Genomic DNA, 23228 nt, shown 5'->3' with positions numbered 1-23228 from the left:
CACTTACTCAAACAGTCAAGACTCTGCAGGAAGGTTACAGCCAGCTTGCGGAACGGATCCATGGACTCTCTTCTCCCATGCCAGCTTCCACCTCATCTGCTTCAATGGAACTTCCCACTGCACCTGCTGTAATAATGCAGCAATCTGAACCCCGGGTACCGACTCCGGAAAGATTCTCAGGCGATCGCACTAAGTTCAGGACTTTCCATAACGCCTGTGTACTTTACTTTTCATTACAACCCCAGACTTTTTCTCTCGAGGCTTTTAAAGTATGGTATGTAATCTCCCTTCTGCAAGGTGAACCTCAGTCCTGGGCTCATCGCCTGCTGGAACAGGGCAACCCCTGTCTGTCAAGTCTATCTTCACTCTTTGTAACTATGGCTCGGCTTTATGAGGATCCCCTGTGAACGGCCAAGGCCGAGGCTGCCCTACATGCGCTCCAGCAGGGCCACAGGGCCGCTGAGGACTATGTAACGGACTTTAGACACTGGAGCGCAGATGTTGAATGGAATAATGCTGCTCTCCGTTTCCAATTTCGGCTAGGGTTGTCTGAACCCCTAAAGGATTAGCTTGCCCGTGTGGGAGTACCTGATTCCTTAGAGACTTTGCTCAGTTTAACCATCCAGATTGACAGACATCTGAGAGAACTCAGGGCCGAAAAGTCAGCAGGACAGCTCCAGTCTTCAGAGATGTTGCCACAAGCACCTAGTCCATGGAATTCAGCACAGCTCGGCATACCTCGCCCCTCTCTCTCTTCAGAAGAACGCCAGCACCACCAAATAAATCACCTGTGTCTGTACTGTGGGAAGGGTGGCCACTATGTAAGGTCCTCTCCAGCCAAGGTTCGCAGATGCCTGACCTTCTCTTCTGCCAGTTTGTCCTTTTTACCCCGCAAATCTGCTCATCTGGCTATCCAGCTTTCATTGCAACTTCCAGAGAGAGTCATCCACGTACCCGCTATTGTGGATTCAGGGGCCTGCAGTTGCTTTATTGACTTGACTTTTGCTCTTCAACATAAGGTCCCTTTGCAACCTAAATCTCTTGGACTTACAGTTCATCTGGCGGATGGGTCATGCATTAAATCTGGTCCTGTGACCCAAGAGACTGTGCCGTTACCTGCCACCATTTCTAGTACTCACAAAGAACTGCTGCGTCTGGATGCCATAGCCTCACCTTTGTTCCCTATCATTTTGGGCATGCCTTGGCTCCAGGCGCATAATCTCAGCATTCATTGGGATTCAGGGAAAATTGAGTTCCTCTCCTGCTACTGTCTGCAACACTGCTTTGCCCAACCACCTTCTCCTTTACTGAGTATGGACTTGGATGCTGAGATCTGTTCTGCTATCCCTGCACCTTACCGAGACTTTGCTGATGTATTTAGTAAGAAGGGTGCAGAAACTCTCCTGCCACACAGGCCTTATGATTGCCCCATCGAGCTCCTCCCAGGGGCTGAAATTCCATTCGGGCGAATCTTCCCTTTAACTGAACCTGAACTTGCCGTCCTGAAAGACTACATCGATGACAGTCTAAGAAAGGGCTTTATCCGTCCCTCCACGTCCCCAGCCGGGGCGGGAATTTTCCTTGTTGAGGAGAAAGACCATTCACTTCGCCCATGTGTGGATTACCGAGATCTCAACAAAATAACAATTAAGAATCGCTACCCTTTACCTCTGGTGCCAGAGTTGTTTCAGAGGCACCGTTCTGCCGTCATCTTCATGAAACTGGACTTATGTGGGGCATATAACTTAGTACACATTCGTGAAGGTGATGAATGGAAGACGGCTTTCTACTTGATTTGGACATTTTGAATGTTTAGTAATGCCTTTTGGACTTTGCAATGCCCCAGCAACGTTCCAGCATTTTATCAACGACGTCTTCCGGGACTATTTAGATTTATTTGTTATAGTATATCTAGATGATATTTTGATTTTTTCCTCTTCCTTAGAGGCTCATCTGGGACATGTCAGAAATGTTCTGGCCCGGCAGCACGGCCTATATGCGAAACTCGAAAAGTGTGAGTTCGAGTGCCAAAGAATCCAGTTCCTGGGCCTCATTCTATCCCCAGACGGCATCAAAATGGACCCCCAGAAGGTCTCTGCCATTTTGGACTGGCCAGCTCCTACAGACAAAAAAATGGTGCAACGCTTTATCGGATTTGCAAATTTCTATAGGAAATTTATCAAGGGGTGTTCCGCAATAATTTCCCCCATCACCCAATTGACAAGACAAGCCCAACGATTCCAGTGGTCTCCTGAGGCACAATCTGCGTTCGAGACCTTGAAGGGACTCTTTACAGCCGCACCTATACTCTGGCATCTGGACCCTGCCCTACCTTTCGTCTTGGAGGTGGACGCTTTGGAGACGGCAGTAGGGGCAATTCTGTCTCAATGTCAAGGGGCCAAGGCCTTACTACATCCTGTAGCATTCTTCTCCCGCAAGTTGTCCCCAGCTGAGAAAAATTAGGACGTGGGAGACCGTGAGCTTCTTGCGATTAAGGCTGTTCTTGAAGAGTGGAGATATTTGCTGGAAAGGGCAGCCCACCCAATCTTAATATATACGGATCATCGGAATTTGGAGTACTTACGAGCCGCAAGACGTCTGAAACCACGGCAGGCCAGGTGGGCGCTATTTTTCATGAGATTTGTTTTTCACATAACCTACAGGCCAGGATCAAAGAATGTAAAACCGGATGCTCTGTCTCGCATGTTTGGGGTGTCGGAAGATCCTGCTGCTCCTGACACCATCCTGTCCTCTGGGAATTTCCTTTTGTTCCACTACTAGACGGTCTCCAAAGTATATTTCCCACTTTATACTCAGTTCCCCACCACTGCGCCTCGGAAAATCAACCTTAATAGTTGATATTAAAAGTTGATGTGTAGGTCTAACTATAGCTGCCACGTTGTAAACCTCTACTGTACCATGCGTTTTAAATCTATGACGTGTCTGTTGTGATTAAACCACACGTGAAGAAATAAATTAGTGGCGCTCCCTAAGAACAAAAAATTCCACCTTTTACAGTGTCTAAAATACTCTACTAGTGACCACTCATTTAAAGTGTATAATCAAACAAATATATATACATATATAGTGAACACCAAGTGAATGTACAAAAAATAACAAATAACATAGTGTCAATACTGCTCAAGAATACCGTTTACATATAGTCCTTGTATGTTAAAAATACAAAAATGTGAAATTATTAAATGTCATTAACCCATACAAAATAGTGGACAAAATCTATATATATGTGAACGTGATCGCGTGACACAAAATAATGTTCATTAAAATCGTGTCAAACAAAAGTCCTCTCAACCACACAGGTTTAATCTTCTTTCGAGAAATCTTCCACCACACCTGAGTGTTCAGTGAGCCCACTTCCAGTGAAAATTCACTCACCAGCTCCAAATGCCTCCACTTGCGTGTGAGGCTATACAGCATAAAGATTCAAATCATCAGGAATCGGCTAGCAATTTCTCCATCCGAAAACACGTTCCATATGTGAATTGAAAAAAAGCGCTCCAAATAGCGTAATAACGTCAACCAGTTTTTTAACACACACTTAAATTGACACTCCAATGGTTCAACTCACATTGTAAAACAAGTAAATAAGCACAGCAAAATCCACAGCACACTGCATAAACAGTATCCAACACAGCAACTTGAAACACCTCCTGGGGGTATGCGGTCACGGCGGACCCAAGATAAGCAGGCGTGTATAGTGCACCTCTCACCCTCTCCTCGCTTGCCCGACTGTTGGATCCGATCGCTTCCCCGGTGGGTAAACCGCAGCACTCGCTTCTCTGTATATCACTCGTACGTGATGTTCACCGTTACTTGGCCACGCCCCGACATGTTTCGTCACACCTGTGACTTAATCATGGGATAGGCCGCTTTCCCCGTCAGTCCGTCCTTATATCCCCTCCCATCTGTGACTGATGTATGATCTTGTAATGCGCACGCGCCCCACGTCAGCTTTGCGCCTGCGCTGTAGATTTGTCCCCGTGAGCGCAAACCCCCGCTGCTTGGGATCGCTGCTCAATGGGTTCTGAATTGCAGTATCAAGTTATCTACTACAAAATCCCTCATCTCTAATACTAGTTACCTTTCAATAACATATGATTCGATAGTAGATAGTACTTAGTTCGCTGTTACCAAATCTAAATACCGGACCCTGCACTATTAACCCCTTCATGTAGGTTGCTTTATATATATCGCTAAGTGAACCACAAAATTGCATAGCAACCTGTTCCTCTCCTATATTCTCAAATTTACATCATATTTTTGTGCATTAATAACACAACACACATTTAAAACATATTGATAACAAACAATATTTATAATTATATTAAAAAATACTGAACTACATCTCCATAAAAGACATCTTGGAATGGCTGGAATTATAATCCTAACTTCTGATTAATTGTGAGGTTAGAATATTTATAAAAATATATATAAAAAATTACTAATTAATATATTAGTGAGTAGGTGATTTCACTTAAATATCTATTAATCATTATATTTCCATCTGATTGTTCCTATACTCCTCATGCTTAATATCCTACTGTGTATACGGTCTGAAAGTCAGTTCCCATCGAATTAATCATTGTAATCTATATGAATACATGCCCCTGGGGGTTCCTCCCAACGATCACTGGTGGGTGTTGGTAAGACGTTCATCTTTTAATTCTCCCCTAAATCAAAACACTCCATCAACCAAGCCTGCATTTCCAGGCATGACTCATTTTCTCTCCAATGTACTATATTTTATACTGGTCTTACATGAATCTCCATCTTCTGGTGACCCATATAGGAGTTCATACACTCCCACATATAATAAACTCCCACAGAGGATCACCTCCTTTACAGAGGTGAGTGAATATATTACCACCATATGACCATGCCCTTGCAGGCCCCCTTGGGTTCCATAAGACGACTGAACTTTTACAACAAACCTTTTGGTGGCCCTGCCTAAAAGAGGACTGCAAAAAATATATTGAAACTTGCACTACCTGTGTCAGAAATAAAACCAGCAGGACTAAAGCCTGGGGTCTGCTGCGACCCTTGCCAATCCCGTATAGACCTTGGCAAATGATTTCAATGGATTTTATCGTTGAACTTCCCCCTTCAGAAGGTTATTCTACCATCTTTGTGGTCATAGTCCGTTTGTCAAAAATGGCACACTTTCTGCCCATGAAGGGTACCCCTTCAGCCTCAGAGCCTTGTGTGAGTCCTTGAAGATTGAACTGTCCTTCTCCTCAGCGTATTGCCCACAGACCAATGGTCAAACTGAGAGGACTAATCAAACGCTGGAACAGTATTTACGATGTTTTACTTCCTTCTCACAGGATGATTGGGTGGCGCTATTACCATTAGCGGAGTTTGCATACAACAATTCGGAACACTCCCCTATCAAGCAATCCCTGTTCCTGGCAAACTATGGCTTCCACCCTTCATTTCTGACTACCACAGCTCCTGAATGTCCTGTTCCTGCAGTTGTAAACACAATGGACTTTTTCAATTCCAACAATCAGCTGTTACAAAGGACCATGGCCAAAGCTCAGGAAGACTATAAGAAGTCTTTTGACAAAAAGAGACAGGGAGATCTGATCCTGGAACCCAGCGAACAGGTATGGCTAGCAACAACTAATCTTAAATTAACTTGCCCCTCTAAAAAATTAGGTCCTAAATTTTTGGGGCCATTCCAGGTGAAGGGAGTGCTCACAAGCGAACAGGAGACAAGGCTTGTTCCACAGAGACCCAACTCTTAAGCCTCGTACACACAATCGGATTTTCCACAGACAAAGCATTGGACTTTTGTCCGAAGGGCATTGACCAGGAACTTGTCTTGCATACAAACGACACACAATTTTCGGCCAACAAACACGAACATAGTGAAGTACTATGTGGTTTTCCATCTCTTTAGCGCCACCCTTTGGGCACCTTCTGCGAATGTTGTGTTTGGTGAGCATTGATTCCGAGCATGCGTGTTTGTACTTTGGACTTTTGTCTGACGGACTTGTGTACACACGCTCGGAAAATCTGACAACAGACCGTTGTCCGTGGAAGATTTATAAATCTGCCATCTAACATTTGTCCATGGAAAGTTGGCCAACAATTGTCTGATGGAGCGTACAAATGGTCAGATTTTCCGCCAACAGCCTGTCATCACACAATTCTCATCGGAAAATCCGTTTGTGTGTACAAGGCTTTAGGCTGGGTTCACACCTTCGTGCTGAGTGGCTCACAGCAAGGGTCCGGTGCGTCACTGTTCACCGTTTCAGGTCCGATTTCGGTCAGAATTTTGGGATGCATACAGACCTGAAGTGGACCAGGACTCCTGTGCAATTCACTCTGCAGCCGCCCTGGAGCTGTGTAAACCGGCTCCATTGGGAGCCGGTCACAGGCTCCTGACATGCGAATTGGATACAGAGGAACCCGCATTCAATTCGCAATAGTGTGAACCCAGCCTCAAAGTTTGTGTGCTTTAGCCTGATCGGTACCCTGACCAGATGGGAGGATTGATAGTAACACACAGGGCTGGGGGAAAGCCCATACTACTGAATTGTTTGGGCATACGGAGAGCATCTGCCTTGAGTTGAGACAGGCAATCCGCCTATGAATTCCTTTTAAAGCAAACCCTAACCTTTAAGTATATGGAACCAAAACAAGTGTTTTAAAATGTGTTGATTTTGTCAAGGTACACCGTTTCAAGGCAGCCTATACATTTGAAATGGGCTGGCAGCGATCCTTGAAGGCTCAGTCACACCGCCAGCATTGGGTTGTGTTGCCCAACACACTTCCAGCACAAGGACAAGACAAACAGCCTTAGGCTCCATGCTGGGGTAAACTCCTCTGAACGTACTTGAAACCGGCGTTTAGCAACGCCCGTTTTGCCGTGTTTGCATGCCGCGTTTATCTGCGTTTAACTGCAATTGCGTCTAGAAGCGTTTATTAAGATAACCTAATTAAGACCCTCCCCAATCTCAAAAAACGTTGATATTTAAAGCGGGGGTCCACCTAAACCGCCAAAAAAAAAAAAATATTAAAAGCCAGCAGCTACAAATACTGCAGCTGCTGACTTTTAATAAATGGCCACTTACCTGTCCCAGGGTCCAGCGATGCTCGGTTCTCGGCAGCTGCCGCCGCCATCCTAGGTGAGGGAATCAGGAAGTGAAGCGTTGCAGCTTCACTTCCCGGTTCCCTACTGCGCATGCGCAAGTCGCGCTGCGCATCGTAAGTGGTCCCCGCTATCTCCTGGGAGCTGTGTGTTTCCCAGGAGACAGCGCGAAGGAACAGGAAGAGGCATAGACTCCCATGGGAGTCTATGCCGGAAGTGGGTGCAAATACCTGTCTTAGACAGGTATCTGCACCCCCCTCCCCCCTGAAAGGTGCCAAATGTGACACCGGAGGGGGGGAGGGTTCCGAAAAGCGGAAGTTCCATTTTTGTGTGGAACTCCGCTTTAAGTATTTCAGCCATTTTGACCAGAGTGAGTAGCAGCAACAGAGAGAGCAGCTGTATACTTGTATTTTCCTCTATTTCTGTGCTTTTTTTTTTTGCAATGGATCCCATAATGAGCATATGTGAGGAAATGCTCCTGTTGTTGCTCTTGATGAGGCTAGAACGACGTAGAAAATTGCGTGCGAGGTCCAGAGTCAGAGTTATTCGCTATTGGACCCATCTATTGATTGCGCAGCGAATGTCGGTAGGATATTTTTCCAACATGTACTTACAGCTGCGTACCTACCCCGACAAATTTTTTAATTTCACACATATGTCCATTGCCACATTTGACCTTCTACTAGAAAAAGTATGACCCAGTCTGACACGCAAGGACACCAACATGAGGAAGAGTGTGTCACCAGAGGGTTGGTGACGATCAGGTATGTGCATATATTTATATATATATATATATATCTCTATAGATGTACAGATGTATTATTTTTGTTTTTCCTTTATTTTTTGAAAAAAAAAATATTTTGTCTATTTTATGCAAATGTAAACGTTAATTAAATTTTTTTATAATATATAACTTTTTTTTTGGCAATTTTTTTTAATAATTAAATATTAATTAATTATTATATTTATTGGATTTTTTTCAGCTGTATATGGTATTGTTTTTGTTTTTTAATTACTTTTTTTTTTTTAAATATTTTGCCTATTTTATGTAAATTTAAATGTTAATTTCATTTTTTTTTTTTTTAACATTTGGTTTTATTGAAAATAAAGAAGAAGAAGGAGAAAATGCACAATGCACAAATCACAGATACAACTGCACAATAAATACAACGTATCAATACAGCAATCGTGTAGAAATTATCTTGAGTAACTTATACATGGGTGGAGATCTCATAAGAGGATATAACCAGCTATATTATGAGATTATCTATAAATGTTATACAGGATTGTGGTATCACCAGCTTTACCGGTCAAGTTAATTTCATTTTTTATAATAATATCAAATTTTTATTTGCAATTTTTTAAATATTTTTAATAATTAAATATTAATACATTTTTGGGATTTTTTTTTTAAGCTATATATGTAATTTCTTATTTTTTTATTTATTTATTTTGTATTTTTTATGTAAATATTTGTTGCAAAAATTATATATTATATATTATATTATTAAAAATTATATATTACATTTTAAATTGTGCTTAATAAATATTTTTTTTTTTTATAAATTAAAACATTTTAAACTATTTTTTTAAATGTTTTTTCATCGTTTTCCATCATATTTTTGTCTTTTCAGGTCAAAAATATAGGGTACCTTTAAAAAAGCTTATAAACGAAAACGTGTCTAAACGCCGTTACCGCATTTAGCTGCGTTTAGTTGCGTTTGGCGTCTGAAACGTAGAAATCTTCAGCGTCTGAACCCATTTTTTTGCTTTCAAAGAAATGCTGTTAAACGCAACTGCCTACAAACGGCAATAAACGAGACTGTGTACATGGTCACATAGGATAACATGAGTTCAGGGGCAGTTGAAAAAGGCATCCAACTGCCTCTGAACGTACGTTTAGCGGCATCCCGTGTACATGGGGCCTTATTTTTTAGGCTACATGCCCACGGACGTTTTAAAAACGGGCTGTAAAGCCAGTACAGACGCCAGGAAAAAAGTGGTGTTAAAAACGAGATATTATCCGCGCTTTGCATTGAATTCAATGCACGTTACTCTGTGCTGGCTTTCAGTTGCGTTTCTCTGTCTCTATTCAAAATCAATGGTTCCCTATGGGAGCCCATTGATTTGAATAGAGGTCGCACCAGAAGTCGGATCAAGAGGATCTGACTTGCGGTATGACTTGTGTGCTGAGAATCTTGAGGAGGGAAGCCAGCGAAAATTTTTTAAAAATTTGCGTGAGGTTCCCCCCTAAGACGATACCAAACCCTTCGGTCTGGTATGGATGCTACATACAGAGTATAATTTCAACAGTATCAGTATTTTTGTACAGGGAAAAAGCAGTTATGAAATAGGTAGCTAAGTACATAATAGGCACTATGGGATTGATTTACTAAAACTGGAGAGTGCAAAATCTGGTGCAGCTCTGCAAAGAAACCAATCCGCTTCCAGGTTTTTTGTCAAAGCTTAATTGAGCAAGCTGAAGTTAGAAGCTGATTGGCTACCATGCACAGCTGCACCAGATTTTGCACTCTCCAGTTTTAGTAAATCAACCCTTATGTGTCTTGTAGCAGATCAAAAGTAGTAACCTTCAGGTTAAAAGGGGGTAACTGGATTGATCTAAAGAAGAGGGTTCCTAGAGTTACCAAACCATCTAGGAGGAGGTGTGGGGAGGGGAGAGGAAAGAAAAAAGGGGGGGGGTGAGCACCAGGTTCTTGCTAAAGAGGTAATTTGGGGGTAGACATAAAGTAGTGGTTGCGGTATCAAGGGTAGCATTCTCCGTTATGTCGTTTGAAGGAGGATAAGGGGTTAGTGGGCGAGAGATGATCTTGCGCAAAGATTTATGTCTCGTTGGAAGGTGAGTACCTTAGGTTGTGGGTCTTTCATTTGGAGAAAGCAGCCTCATTTACGGTGTTGGGGGAGGCCCATGGTATGAGAATGAAAGTTTCTCGAGTTTCGCCTGATCCATAGGAGTGAGTGTTGAGACCACAAAAGGTTGCCATTTGTTGTAGAAACATGTTTTGGTCTTTTCAAGCAACAAGTCTGTGTTGAGTTTGTCTTTGAATAGTAGTTGTAAGAAGTCTCTTTTGACTTGTGAGGTGTTTGGCCTTATGTTGGAGGTCCAGTTTTTCAGGATGGATCTTCTAGTGAGTAGGAGGCATATCAGGGACCAGTCTTTATCAGAGGGGGTAGATTCGAGTGACCAGGGCAGTAGCTGGGGGTCCCAGTGGCCAAAGATAAGGAGCAGGGGGTCTTTGGGCAGTTTCAGCAAGGTTACCTCAAAGATGTAAGATAGGACTTGATCCCAGAAGGTGGAGATGTAGGTGCAAGACCAGAAGCGATGTGTCGGGGAAGGCCTGGGGTGTTAACAGAAAGAGCTGATAGAGGCGGTTTGGCTTTGTTTGGTCGAGAGAAAAGGGATATGAGCACGGTGTACAATTTTCAATTGGGTTTCCCTCTAAGATTCGTTGGGAACCAATTTGTGGATGGCATTGAGGCCTTGTAGGAATTTATCCACTAGCTCAGTATCCGGAAAGTCTTTCGCCCAGTTGGCTGCTGATGAAGCTGATAGGGGAGGAGTGGTTTTCAGAATAAGAGGTTGGTAAATGTCTGAACTTTTATATGAGTCCTCTGAGAAAAGGACATCCATGAAAGATGATTTGAACCTTGTATGGTTATCCCTGCAGGCATTTTTCAGAAAGCTGATGCATTGGCCATATTGGAAGGCATGTGATGGAGGAAGCGAGAATTTGTCAGCTAAAGTTTGGAAATTGATAGGGCGACCAATCTCCAAGTCACATAGTAATGAAAATTTTGTGAGGCCGTTTCGCTGCCATGTGACGTAGGGTTGATGTTCCAGACCTGGAGGGAAGCTTGGGTTTCCTTGTATTGGAAGATGGCTGGATATGAAGGGAGAGAGTTTGAGGCTTTTCCTTACTTCTCTCCAAACAATTGCTGTGTCCCATAGCAGGAGGTTATGTTGAAGTGGCGGTGGCAGGGATTTCCACTTGCAGTGGAGGAGGGCTACCAAGGAGTATGGGTGTACCATTGCGGGTTCCAGGTGATAATTGGAGTAGCGAGACTTGTGGGCCACCCAGTCCAGACCTGTCCTCAATAGACAGGCTAAATTGTAGGTTCTGATGTTTGGGAGGCCGATACCCACTTCGCGTCTGGGAAGATATAACTTCGTGAAAGCTATGCGTGGTCTTTTGTTTCGCCAAATAAATTTAGAGAAATTGAGAAATTTTGTGTCTTTATGGTGCAGAAGCAGGGGAATGGTTTGAAGCGGGTAGAGTAGGCGGGCAAAACTGACCATTTTCACCAGATGGCATTTTCCCAGGAGCGAAAGGGGGAGATCCATCCAGTTATCTAGTTCCTGAGAGATTTTTGTAAGTAAGGGGGGATAGTTGAGGTGGTAGAGAGAGGAGGGTAGTTTCCCTATTTTTACTCCTAGGTAAGTGATGTGGGATTTCGCGACAGTGAAGATGGATTGGTGGGTCCAGGGAGGTGTGGAATGAGTGCCTATGGCGAGTATTTCACTTTGGTTGGGAGTAATTTACAATTGATGCGAAGGCCCGAACATCTAAATTGGTCAAAAATTGATTTAATCATGAGCATGTCAGAGGTGGGATTCGCTGAGAAAATAAGGACGTCATCAGCAAAGAGTGAAGTTCGTAATTCGTGTTTGCCGATATTGATGCCATGTAATGGGTCTATGTAAGAAAGGTATCTGGACAGGGGTTCCAATGCAATGTTGAAAAGGAGTGGAGATAGGGGACAGCCCTGTCTCGTGCCTTTGTGGAGGCGGAATTCCTCTGAAAGGAGTCCTGCCACTACAAGCCTAGCTGCCAGGGCGGTGTACATGGTATTGATAAGGTGGGTGAAAGTCCCTCCGAGCTGCCTAATAAATTACTTTCAAAACCTTTGTAGTGTGTTTTTTTTTAATTGACACTTTTTTCTACAGATGAATGGGTAGGGGTACGATGTACCCCATACGCATTCACATAGGGTGGGGGGCTGGGATCTGGGGGCCTCCTTATTAAAGGGGGCTCCCAGATTCCGATAAGCCCCCCGCCCGCAGACCCCGACAATCAACGGCCAAGGTTGTCGAGAAGAGGCCCTTGTCCTCATCAACATGGGGACAAGTTGCTTTGGGGTGGGGGTGGGGGCGCAGGGCCCCCCTGACCCAAAGCACCAACCTTCCATGTTGAGGGCATGTGGTTTGGTATGGTCCATGGCTCGCCCCCCCCCCCCCTTCCTGACCTGCAGGGCTGTGTGCTCGGATAAGGCTGTGTGCTTATATGGATCTTGGGGGGACACCCACCCCAATTTTCTTTTGGTGTGGGGGTTCCCCTTAAGATCCATACCGGACCGAAGGGTCTGGTAACATCTTAAGGAGGAACCTCGCTGGGTTCCCCCCTCAAGATTTTCAGCACACAGGTCGCACTGCAAGTCGGATCCTCTTGATCCGACTTCTGGTGTGACCTCTATTCAAATCAATGGGCTCCCATAGGGAACCATTGATTTTGAATAGAGACAGAAACGCCGGACGAGGCTTAACACAGCGTTAAGCCTCGTTAAATCGTGTTTAACACCTTTTGCCGGTGCCTGAAGTTTTTACAGCTCTAGCGCTGGAGCCTCAGAACGCACTGGTCCTGGGTTTTTTTTTGCAGCTTAAAAATGACTATGCCATTTACAGCTCAAAAACGCCTGGGTGAGCATGAGGCCATAGGCTAACATGGAGAGGCATTTTTAAGCTGCAAAAAACGCTCAAAAAAGCGGTTGTAAAAATGTCCATGGGCATGAGGCCTAATTGTTGCAGTACACAATAATTCACTGTGTTGGTGTGTGCTGGGAAAATATAGATTATTTTCCATTTTTGTGCAGCACATTGTGATGTGATGCAGAGCATAGTAAAAGCATTGAAGCAAAAATAAATAAAAACAGCGATATCAATACTAAAATTGTGTTCATTTCTACAATCTTTGTTATTGAAAGTTATTAATAAAGGAAAGTTTCTGTGAAACTTTAAAACTTGGCAGCAAGAACAGGAGACAAGAAAGTGCAGAGTTAATTTTGTTTTGGCAGGTTGTCAGAAGGCGTGGGTGTACAGTCATAGACATGACCATAACCAGGACTTCCACATAACAGATGTCTATGCTTGTTTGAGAGAGAGGGAGCAGTAGATACGGAAGAAGACCAAATAGGCTTGAGAGGATTGGGGTAGGGGTGAATGAATCAGTTGTATTTGTAGCAAACAGATCATGTGACTGAGTTGGCAATACAGACAGGCAGAGGGATAGGGATAAATGTGTGGTTGATTATAACAGAAAATATTTAGGATGAAGAGGACTTAGCTGGGGGCAATCCTAGATGTTCACCTAGATTCCTGTCCACAATTAGTTGATGATGTCTTTTTTATTCCTACGTGGCAGATAATACAGATAAATAGGCAGAATGGTCAGGTTCCTTAAAGGAGATCTCTCGTCTTTACAGATTTTTTTTTTTTTTAAATATGCATGTAAATGTGATCACCCTAATGTACAGTATCTCACAAAAGTGAGTACACCCCTCACATTTTTGTAAATATTTTATTATATCTTTTCATGTGACAATACTGAAGAAATTACACTTTGCTACAATGTACAAAGTAGTGAGTGTACAGCTTGTATAACAGTGTAAATTTGCTGTCTGCTCAAAATAGCTCAACACACAGCCATTAATGTCTAAACCGCTGGCAACAAAAGTGAGTACACTCCTAAGTGAAAATGTCCAAATTGGGCCCAAAGTGTCAATATTTTGTGTGGCCACTATTATTTTCCAGCACTGCCTTAACCCTCTTGGGTAAGGAGTTCACCAGAGCTTCACAGGTTGCCACTTGAGTCCTCTTCCACTCCTCTATGATGACATCACGGAGCTGGTGAATGTTAGAGACCTTGCGCTCCTCCACCTTCCATTTGAGGATGCCCCACAGATGCTCAATAGGGTTTAGGTCTGGAGACATGCTTGGCCAGCCCATCACCTTTACCCTCAGCTTCTTTAGCAAGGCAGTGGTCATCTTGGAGGTGTGTTTGGGGTTGTTATCATGTTGGAATACTGCCTTGCAACCCAGTCTCCAAAGGGAGGGGATCATGCTCAGCTTCAATATGTCACAGTACATTTTGGCATTCATGGTTCCCTCAATGAACTGTAGCTCCCCAGTGCCGGCAGCACTCATGCAGTCCCAGACCATGACACTCCCACCACCATGCTTGAGTGTAGGCAAGACACACTTGTCTTTGTACTCCTTACCTGGTTGCAACACACGCTTGACACCACATGAACCAAATAAGTTTATCTTGGTCTCATCAGACCACAGGACATGGTTCTAGTAATCCATGTCCTTAGTCTGCTTGTCTTCAGCAAACTGTTTGCAGGCTTTCTTATGCATCATGTTTAGAAGAGGCTTCCCTCTTCTAAAGAGCCGTGCAGACCAATTTGATGCAGTGCACGGCATATGGTCTGAGCACTAAAACGTCTGCATCAATGTTGGCAGCACTCATACGTCTATTTCCCAAAGACAACCTCTGGATATGACACTGAGCACGTGCACTCAACTGCTTTGGTCGACCATGGCGAGGCCTGTTCTGAGTGGAACCTGTCCTGTTAAACCGCTGTATGGGCTTGGCGACCGTACTGCAGCTCAGTTTCAGGGTCTTGGCAATCTTCGTATAGCCTAGGCCATCTTTATGTAGAGCAACAATTCTTTTTTTTCAGATCCTCAGAGAGAGTTCTTTGCCATGAGGTGCCATGTTGAACTTTCATTGACCAGTATGAGAGACTATGAGCGATAACACCAAATTTAACACACCTGCTTCCCATTCACACCTGAGAACTTGCAACACTAAAGAGTCACATGACACCAGGGAGGAAAAATGGCTAATTGGGCACAATTTAGGACATTTTCACTTAGGGGTGTACTCTCTTTTGTTGCCAGCAGTTTAGACTGTGGGTTGTGGTGTGGTGTTGTGTGGCTGTGTGTTGAGTTATTTTAAGAGGACAGAAAATTTACACTGTTATACAAGCTGTACACTCACTACTTTACATTGTAGCAAAGTGCCATTTCTTCAGTGTTGTCACATGAAAAGATATAATAAAATATTTACAAAAATGTGAGGGGTGTACTAACTTTTTTGAGATACTATAAATAATAGTAACAGTGTATGATAATGTTTTCAAAAACCCAAAATGTAGATTTTCTTGGAATCAATGTGCTTTCCGGCACTGATCATGTGACCAGTACTACGGCCAAAGAAAATAAACAGTGTTCAAGCAGACTTTTTTTGTTGTTGAAAATTGCCTAGGCAGGCACATTAGAGGGGACCGAATTCAAAGGGCTAATATTTTGCATCCAAAAAATAGGTTATTGGATATTTTTGGTGATTTAGCTGTTTCTACACACATTAAACGAATATTACGCATTTTATATGTAGTGGTGTAGTTGCCACTAGTACCAAACATCCACCATATCACCCTGCTGCCCGACCTCCATATATCACATCTGAGACAATGAACAGTCATTTGCTTTGTTTTGTTTTTTTTTTGTTTATTGGGGGGGGGTATAACTTGGTTGGGGGAAAGGGGTATATGGGATGCCTATAGATTAAATTACTTTGCCGTCATATTTATAGATTATAACTTTGTTTGAGCCTGAAGAAATGATGCGCATGTATAACATCTACAGTCTCTTCCCTGCATCACCATGCAGATTATTGCTCCTCCTCTGCGTAACTTCTGCAGACTATTGCTCCCAGAAACTCCTCATCAATGACTGTGTAAAGATAAAGACTTCACCCATGACCGTGTAAGGGTGAAGCTCCCAGGAATCCTTCCCTCCTGCACAAACTTATACTGTAGCACATTAATTTCTTGTCACATCTTCTTCTATGTGCAAATGAACCCACTCAGAATAGTCTCTAATGCTGACTCTGATTGGTTGCTGCTACTAGGCCAGAGGTCTGCAGTACCTCTCCCTGGTGGCCTAGTAGTTTAATAGCATGTACTGAATGGTGGACTACTGTTCCCAGCTAGCCCACCTTGCAAATCCTGCGCCCTCGGGCCGCATCGATTTGACACTATTCCCCACAGTCTCTGTTCCGCTCCAGGACTCATCAATGACCGTGTAAAGATGAGGACTTCATCCATGACCGTGTAAGGATGAAGTTCCCTCACAGGCTCCCTGGCATGTCTCCACATCCAGCACTCCACTGTGGTACACTCACCGACCTTTCTCTGCCCCAAGTCCATGATGGAGAACTTAACCAGACCGTATGTTCCGACAGCTTCTCCTGCCCCTCTGCTCCAGGAATTCCTCATCAATGACAGTGTAAAGATGAAGACTTCTCCAATGACCGTGTAAAGGTGAAGTTCCCTCACAGTTCTCCCGGGCCTCCTCCTGCGATCGGTGCACCCCCCCCCCCAGATGGGGATGGCCCCCTGCTGCTGTCTAGTACTCCATTCTCCACTTCTCCTGGCCAACAACTCCCCCCAGTGGCCTGTTACCTCAGCTTATTTGTGAGGCCCGCCACCCGAGCCAATTCCAGTTGGGGATTGGTCAGAGCTCCTCACATGAGCTGCCTGCCACTCCAGTTCTAGGCCCTGCCCCTCTTCCAGAACATTCTCCCTGGAAGCAGGGGAGGCGCCTCAGCACTGAAGCACAGGTGGTCACACCCACTGCTACACTCCCTGCCCTCAGGTCAAAGCAAACAGGCCTAGCTTGAAGCATAGGCCTGCCTAAATTTACCTGTACCGACAGTTTCCCTAGCAAAAATCCTATGCTAGCACCTACCTATGGTAGAGGGTGCTACATATATTTTTTTGCCAGAAAGACTATTCTCCTGAGCTGCAAGGAAACCTCCCAACCCACTATAACCACCTGGAATAGATGGCTAGCTAGCCCTCTTACCTTAGTGCCTTTGAGCTCAGGAACTTAGTCTATGGTACTGCCGTTTTTCTTCCCTGCATGACTCAGTGACCTAATACATGTGTTATATGTTATATTTTTGCTATAAATCAGATCTTAGCATTGCAGCTGTATATGCATGTATGCAGGGCCAGACTTTCCATTGGTCAATAGGGGGCCCCGCCCGTTCCGAAAGCCGCCGAGAGTGGCTGAAAGCCGGCTCTGTATCTCGGCGGTGCCATTTTTAAACTGAAAGGCTGCAATGACAAGGCAGCAATAACACTGGATCAAGGCTACACTGACAAGTCTGCAAATGACACTGGGACAAGGCTACACTGACACTGACAAGGTTGCAGATGGACACTGATAAGGCTGCATTGATGGGCATTTAAATGTAAGTTTTTTTTCCTTAAACTTCCCTCCTAAAAGTTTTTTTCCTTAAAATTCCCTCCTAAACTTGGGGTGCATGTTATACGCCGGCACGTGTTATACGCCGATAAATACGGTAATTATCATTTTATCCATTTTTCTTGCTTTTATTAATGGTGGAGCCAGGACGAATACCAGTACAGTATCCCCCACCTATACGCTTATATAATATCTATTTTTGTGAGTAGCCATTTGGCTGTTTTGTCTTGTCCAATTAAACAAAAGTTCTTTAATACGGCACTAAGTCTGGCGCACCTTGTCCTTTTCTATTTCTGTTTTCTAGAGCTGTGCATACGTATAGAAGGGTAGGGCCCGAAAGTAACTCAAGCCCAGGGGCCCCCACCACCCTAAGTCCTGCCCTTAATGCATGTATTCATTAAATGTGACACTTTGGAGGCACGGCCTGGTTTTGGTTGCGGTTGTAACCTTTATTGTTTGTTGCTTATGTAAAATCTCAACAAACATATCTTTAAAAAAAAAAAAAAAAAAGAGAGAATTCAAAGGGTTATAGGAGAAAAAAAAGACAATAGTCTAGGTCCCTACAATTACTATAGGCATGTTATTTTTTCTGCATGTATTGTTTCTTTAGGTGAGAAGAGAAAACTAACATTATGCTTACATTTCAGATAGAAAGCTGGCAAAGGAATGGGAGCATAGAGAGAGTGAAGAATGGGGATGTAAAGATGTAAAGAGAGAAGCGGGGGTGGAACAATGAGTGCAGGACAGAAGAAACCAAGAAGAGGAACAAACAATAAGTAAGAGGCTGGCCAGAGAGAACTGATTTAATTTATGGCTGAGCATTTCCTTTTAACTCTTTTAAAGACAAAATGCACTGCTTTATGTTACTGTTGATAATACGTATATTGTTATATTAATAATCAAGGTCTACAAAGGTCTCTGATCTCATGTGGTCCTAATGTGGTAGACCATACTGAAGTATTTTATGCATCAGGTGCAAAAACCTCATCTGTTCTGCTAAGCAGGTATCAAGAACATAAAAAGGTTAAAACTGAACATTTAAGATGAACATGTTCTTTATCTGTGCAGGACAAAGCAAGAGATTTGGTTAAAAAAAAATTCAACCCAATCACTAAAATCTTAGCTTTAACATGTTAAAGGGTATTCAAACCCCCAAAATTGTAATAGAAGTATATGAGGCTTCCATCTCCCTACGTCATCATGGATGGAGGTAGACAGGCCTCATAGACTTTAGTAGGGCTTTACATGGCCAGGAAACAGAGGACTGGATGTAAACAATCACCATAGGCCGTGGCTGTTGGAGGAAATCATGTATCTCTGGAGAGGGCATTGGGATCTGTTAGGTCAGAAAACAGCCAAAACCTTTATATACTTTAGAAACCTTGGGAAGATGACTGCCAGGCCCATTGTCTGGTACCTAAAAGGTGACACCTGGTCTTAAGAGACAAACAATATCAACATTAAGTAGTTTGTTGAAAATCTACTATTCTTCCTAAACACTAAGATTTTACACACATACGAATATTATCCAGACCATTGATGGCTGGATCAGGGAATGTCCTCATATGCCTGTATCTTTACCAGACACCTACCAGCCAAACATAGGGGGTGCCTTCATTCCGACCCCAAATACACTTTCCCTAAACCTGGGCCAGAAATATGATGGTATGTGAACAGATTGATTTCTCTTTACCCCAACCAGACTTATTTTTGGATTGAGCTCATATCACTTAGCCTAAGGACAAAACTAAGGTGCTCAGAGGACTCCTACACAATCTCGATAATACGCAGTAATTTCGAGTCAATAAAGAATCTTCCACTGGAATGCTCAGCTGGTGCAGCCCTCCTCAAAGAGGGGAATCTAGCAAAAACTGTAGGGAAAAAAATGGAGTGCTCAAACCCCTAGTGCATTACCGAAAGATTTAATGGTGAATAAGGAGTAAAAACCAAATGCATACTCACAAAACATTCAAGTGTACTGGGATTTTTCATACAATTTTTCTTAAGAATTTTTGTATGAATTTTCATTTCAAATTTTACTACTGTATACCCAGTTTTAGGGTTGCCACCTTTTCTTCAAGCCAACCCGAACACTTTATCAGCCTGGGACACCTTTGGGTGCCCCAAGGAGAATAGTAATGTGCGCATAGCGTGCCTCAGCGAATGGTGGGTGTGGCCAGATTACTCTTCCTGACATCATTACCCTGCCCACCAGTGATGCCAAACCTGCCACCAGATGGCCGCTGCAGCTCTCAGATGGCAACAGATTTGTGTGTGACTATCTTAGTTACTTGGGGAGCCACAGCCTGGTCTGAATTCAATACTGTGTCCGGGTTTCAGTCCGCCTGAAACCTGGACACATGATTTAAAACCCAAACTGTCCAGGTGAATCCCGTACAGGTGGCAACCCTGGTTTTAGGCTTGATGGGTTTGACCACATGTTACCCTGATATGACCCCTCCTGTTTTGCAGCCCCCTCCAGCATTTACCCCTTCTCCCTCCACCACCCTGCCCCTCCCTCTCCTCTTCTTTAGTTTTTTGTATTCTTTCTTCTGTTTCGCTTATTTTTGCATTTATTCTTCCACTTTTTTGGTGTCTACTCTAAGGAATTTGCAAAGGGTTTTTGGCCTGTTGAGTTAGCCAATTTACAGATGCTTGGCAGAACATACTAATAATGACTGGCATGGAAATCTTAACCTCCATAAATATATTTTCATCTTCTGAACCAGGAAACGTGCACACTGTATAGGTCTCCTTTTTTTTAATGAGATATTTTTGTAATGTTTTTTTGGTAGTCTTTTTTTTTAACAATAACAAACATAGACATACTCAGATTCTTCAGTTTGTTCTTAGATACAAATCAGGAGAATTACATACAATTGATTGAACAGTATTACTCACAGAAAGGAAACCTTATCTGTGTTACATAGCATATACAATTGTAGCACCCTGGGGTTTAGTCAATTTACTTGCCAGCAGTAGTTATCTTGGTCGATTGATAGAGATCTATTGATTTTGCCCTAAGTTTGGCCTTTTGCACTTTTCTCTTCTACCACTAGGTGGCCAGGTACTTGATGGTACTAGATGCGAGAAGGGCAACCCAAGCTCAGGTTATGGGTATATGGGGTATCTCAGCCAATTGGCAGGGGTTTTCTTGAATCCCTTGGCCTATATTCGGGTGAGGTCAGGTGATCTATGTTTTCTGTCTGGGTGGATGTGTGTTGTACACCCCTGGCTGCTAGGCCGGAGATTGAGGGGATTGCCTATCACAGGGGCATCTGGCTGCTAGGCTGTGTGAGGGCCTATCCAGAAGTAAGAGAGTAGTGCAGGGTTGGGATTGCGGCTTGCAGTCCAACCAGAAGTGACAGTTTTGCCGGCTGAAGAACCTGTCAGTGGTCGGAGGTAGAAGGGAAGCTGTCGCCACAAAGGGACCAACCATCTTTACCAGGGACCACAGTGAGTAACTGAAGCAAGTACTGGAACCACATTCTCACCTAAAGGGCATGGTGGAGAATCGGGAAATTTCAGGCGGTGATAAAGTCAGGGACCCAACGCGCGGAGGAGACGCTTGCAGAGCAGCCTTGTGAGTCAAGCCAGGGACCGAGCCCGTTAGCAGGGGTGAAGCTTGAGAAGTATCTGGAGTGCCAAGCTAGGGACCCAGCAGAGAAGCGGGGTGGCGCTTGAGGGGATACCACTGCAAAAATACTTCACCCATAGAGTTAAATCATTCTGAGAGTGTTATGTAACATGGCAGCTTGTTTCTCATTTACATCCAAAATGTGGATGGTTGAAGATCTTGAATACTAAGCAATGACCTGCTTTGTTGGATTCCAGTTTCTGTAGCTGGGAAATGGGGGCCTAAGTTGCCCAGTTTCTTCCAAGGAAGAAGTGGCGGCTCCACTGACTTCTTCTTTCGTACCTTAGCATAGTTGCCAACATTGAAAAAAAAATATGTGGGACACTTTTTTTTGCTGTAGGCGGAGCCAATCAATAATTAGGAGGCGGGGCATTCGTTTGTAGGCGTGGCCTAGTAAAAAATAATAGTTGCGGCGCGCGAAGCGCGCCGCGGCGAAAAATGGGCGTGGCTTACGCGGAAAGTGGGCGTGGCTTACGCGGAAAGTGGGCGTGGCTCAAGAGGGTATGGTTAGAGTCTGAGATGAATGGGGGAGAGGGAAAGGGGGAGAGGGAAAGGGGGAGAGAGGAATGACGGGACAGCAGCCCCAGGTCCTACACAACAATAGAAATATGTGTATTCTAGAAAGTTTAACAATCAGCAGATAAAGATACTCCAAACACCTGGTGTTAACGCTTCAATCATCCCGGCACCATGGTTGTTATGGTGTCAGGATGATTGAAGCGCATTATTTCTATTATTACATTGTAATATAAAATTAAATCATTCAACTCACCATAATGCAGAATCAGTGGGATCCCTGAGCGTGTCACTAGCCACGTCGCCTGCCACCAGCAGAGTCTGTCCTTGCATCAGGTGCCCCCGCCAGAGTCTGTCCTTGCATCAGGTGCCCCCGCCAGTGCAGCCCCCCCTCAGTTAGTGCAGCCCCCCCTCAGTTAGTGCAGCCCCCCCTCAGTGCAGCCCCCCCTCAGTTAATGCAGCCCCCCCTCAGTGCAGCCCCCCTTCAGTTAGTGCAGCCCACCCTCAGTGCAGCCCCCCTTCAGTTAGTGCAGCCCACCCTCAGTGCAGCCCCACTCAGTTAGTGCAGCCTCCCCCCCTTAGTGCAGCCCCCCCAGTTAGTGCAGCCTCCCCTCAGTGCAGCCCCCCCAGTTAGTACAGCCTCCCCCCTCAGTGCAGCCCCCCTCAGTGCAGCCTCCCCTCAGTGCAGCCCCCCCCTCAGTTAGTGCAGCCCCCCCTCAGTTATTGCAGCCCCCCCTCAGTTAGTGCAGCCCCACTCACTGCAGCCCTCCCTCAGTTAGTGCAGCCTCCCTCACTGCAGCCCCCCCTCAGTTAGTGCAGCCCCACTCACTGCAGCCCTCCCTCAGTTAGTGCAGCCCCCCTCACTGCAGCCCCCCCTCAGTTAGTGCAGCCCCACTCACTGCAGCCCTCCCTCAGTTAGTGCAGCCCCCCTCACTGCAGCCCCCCCCTCAGTTAGTGCAGCCCCCCCTCAGTTAGTGCAGCCCCCCCTCAGTTAGTGCAGCCTCCCCCCCTCAATGCAGCCCGGCCCCCGCTCAGTGGAGGAGCGGCCGGTGTTCTGCCGAGAAAGTTCCCCTCGGCAATGGCGGACCCCCTGTACTGCGCAGGCGCAGCGCTTGCGCAGTACGGGGCTGGGGAACTTTCAGGAAGACACGGCGCCGGCGCCGTGTCTTCTGCTCGCTTCAGTGGAGAGGGGAGGGGCCGTGCAGCCAAAGAAGCCGCTTCATTGGCTGCACGGATCGAGCCCCCTTCCCCTCTCCACTAGAGGCAGCTAGAGCGGCAGCGCCGGCCGCCATTTTGCTGGAGCCCGCTGCTCCAAAAAAAAAAAAAAAAAAAAAAAAAAAAAAAACCAACATTCCCGATTTTCCTTATGGAAAATCCCGATTCGGGACACTCTCCAATCGGGACGAGGGTCCCAAAATCGGGATTGTCCCGGGAAAATCGGGACTGTTGGCAACTATGCCTTAGGGTCAGAGTTGTGGACAGTTACTTTTCTGCAGAAGTATAGAGCAGGCTAACAAGCTAAATGCCACGCTGACCACGCTTTTCCTGCAGTAACCACATCAGTTTTAACAAGTAAATACATACAATGTTCTTAAGAATGTCTGTGTTTT

At 44.7% G+C, this 23228-nt stretch overlaps 1 protein-coding gene across 1 annotated transcript in view; it reads right to left on the bottom strand.

Moving 5' to 3' along the window:
* The window catches only part of MAP3K14 (mitogen-activated protein kinase kinase kinase 14), a 106911-nt gene extending 84887 nt beyond the window's left edge, over positions 1 to 22024 (bottom strand). Inside the window, exon 1 of the mRNA XM_073607690.1 lies at positions 21875 to 22024. The gene's annotated coding sequence lies outside the window, so the exon portion shown is untranslated. The remainder of the gene's footprint in view (positions 1 to 21874) is intronic.
* Positions 22025 to 23228: the final 1204 nt, after the last annotated feature.

The sequence above is a fragment of the Aquarana catesbeiana genome, linkage group LG12, assembly GCF_042186555.1.
Source record: "Aquarana catesbeiana isolate 2022-GZ linkage group LG12, ASM4218655v1, whole genome shotgun sequence".
NCBI classification, from domain to species: Eukaryota; Metazoa; Chordata; class Amphibia; order Anura; family Ranidae; genus Aquarana; species Aquarana catesbeiana.
This window is presented reverse-complemented; position numbering and strand designations above follow the sequence as displayed.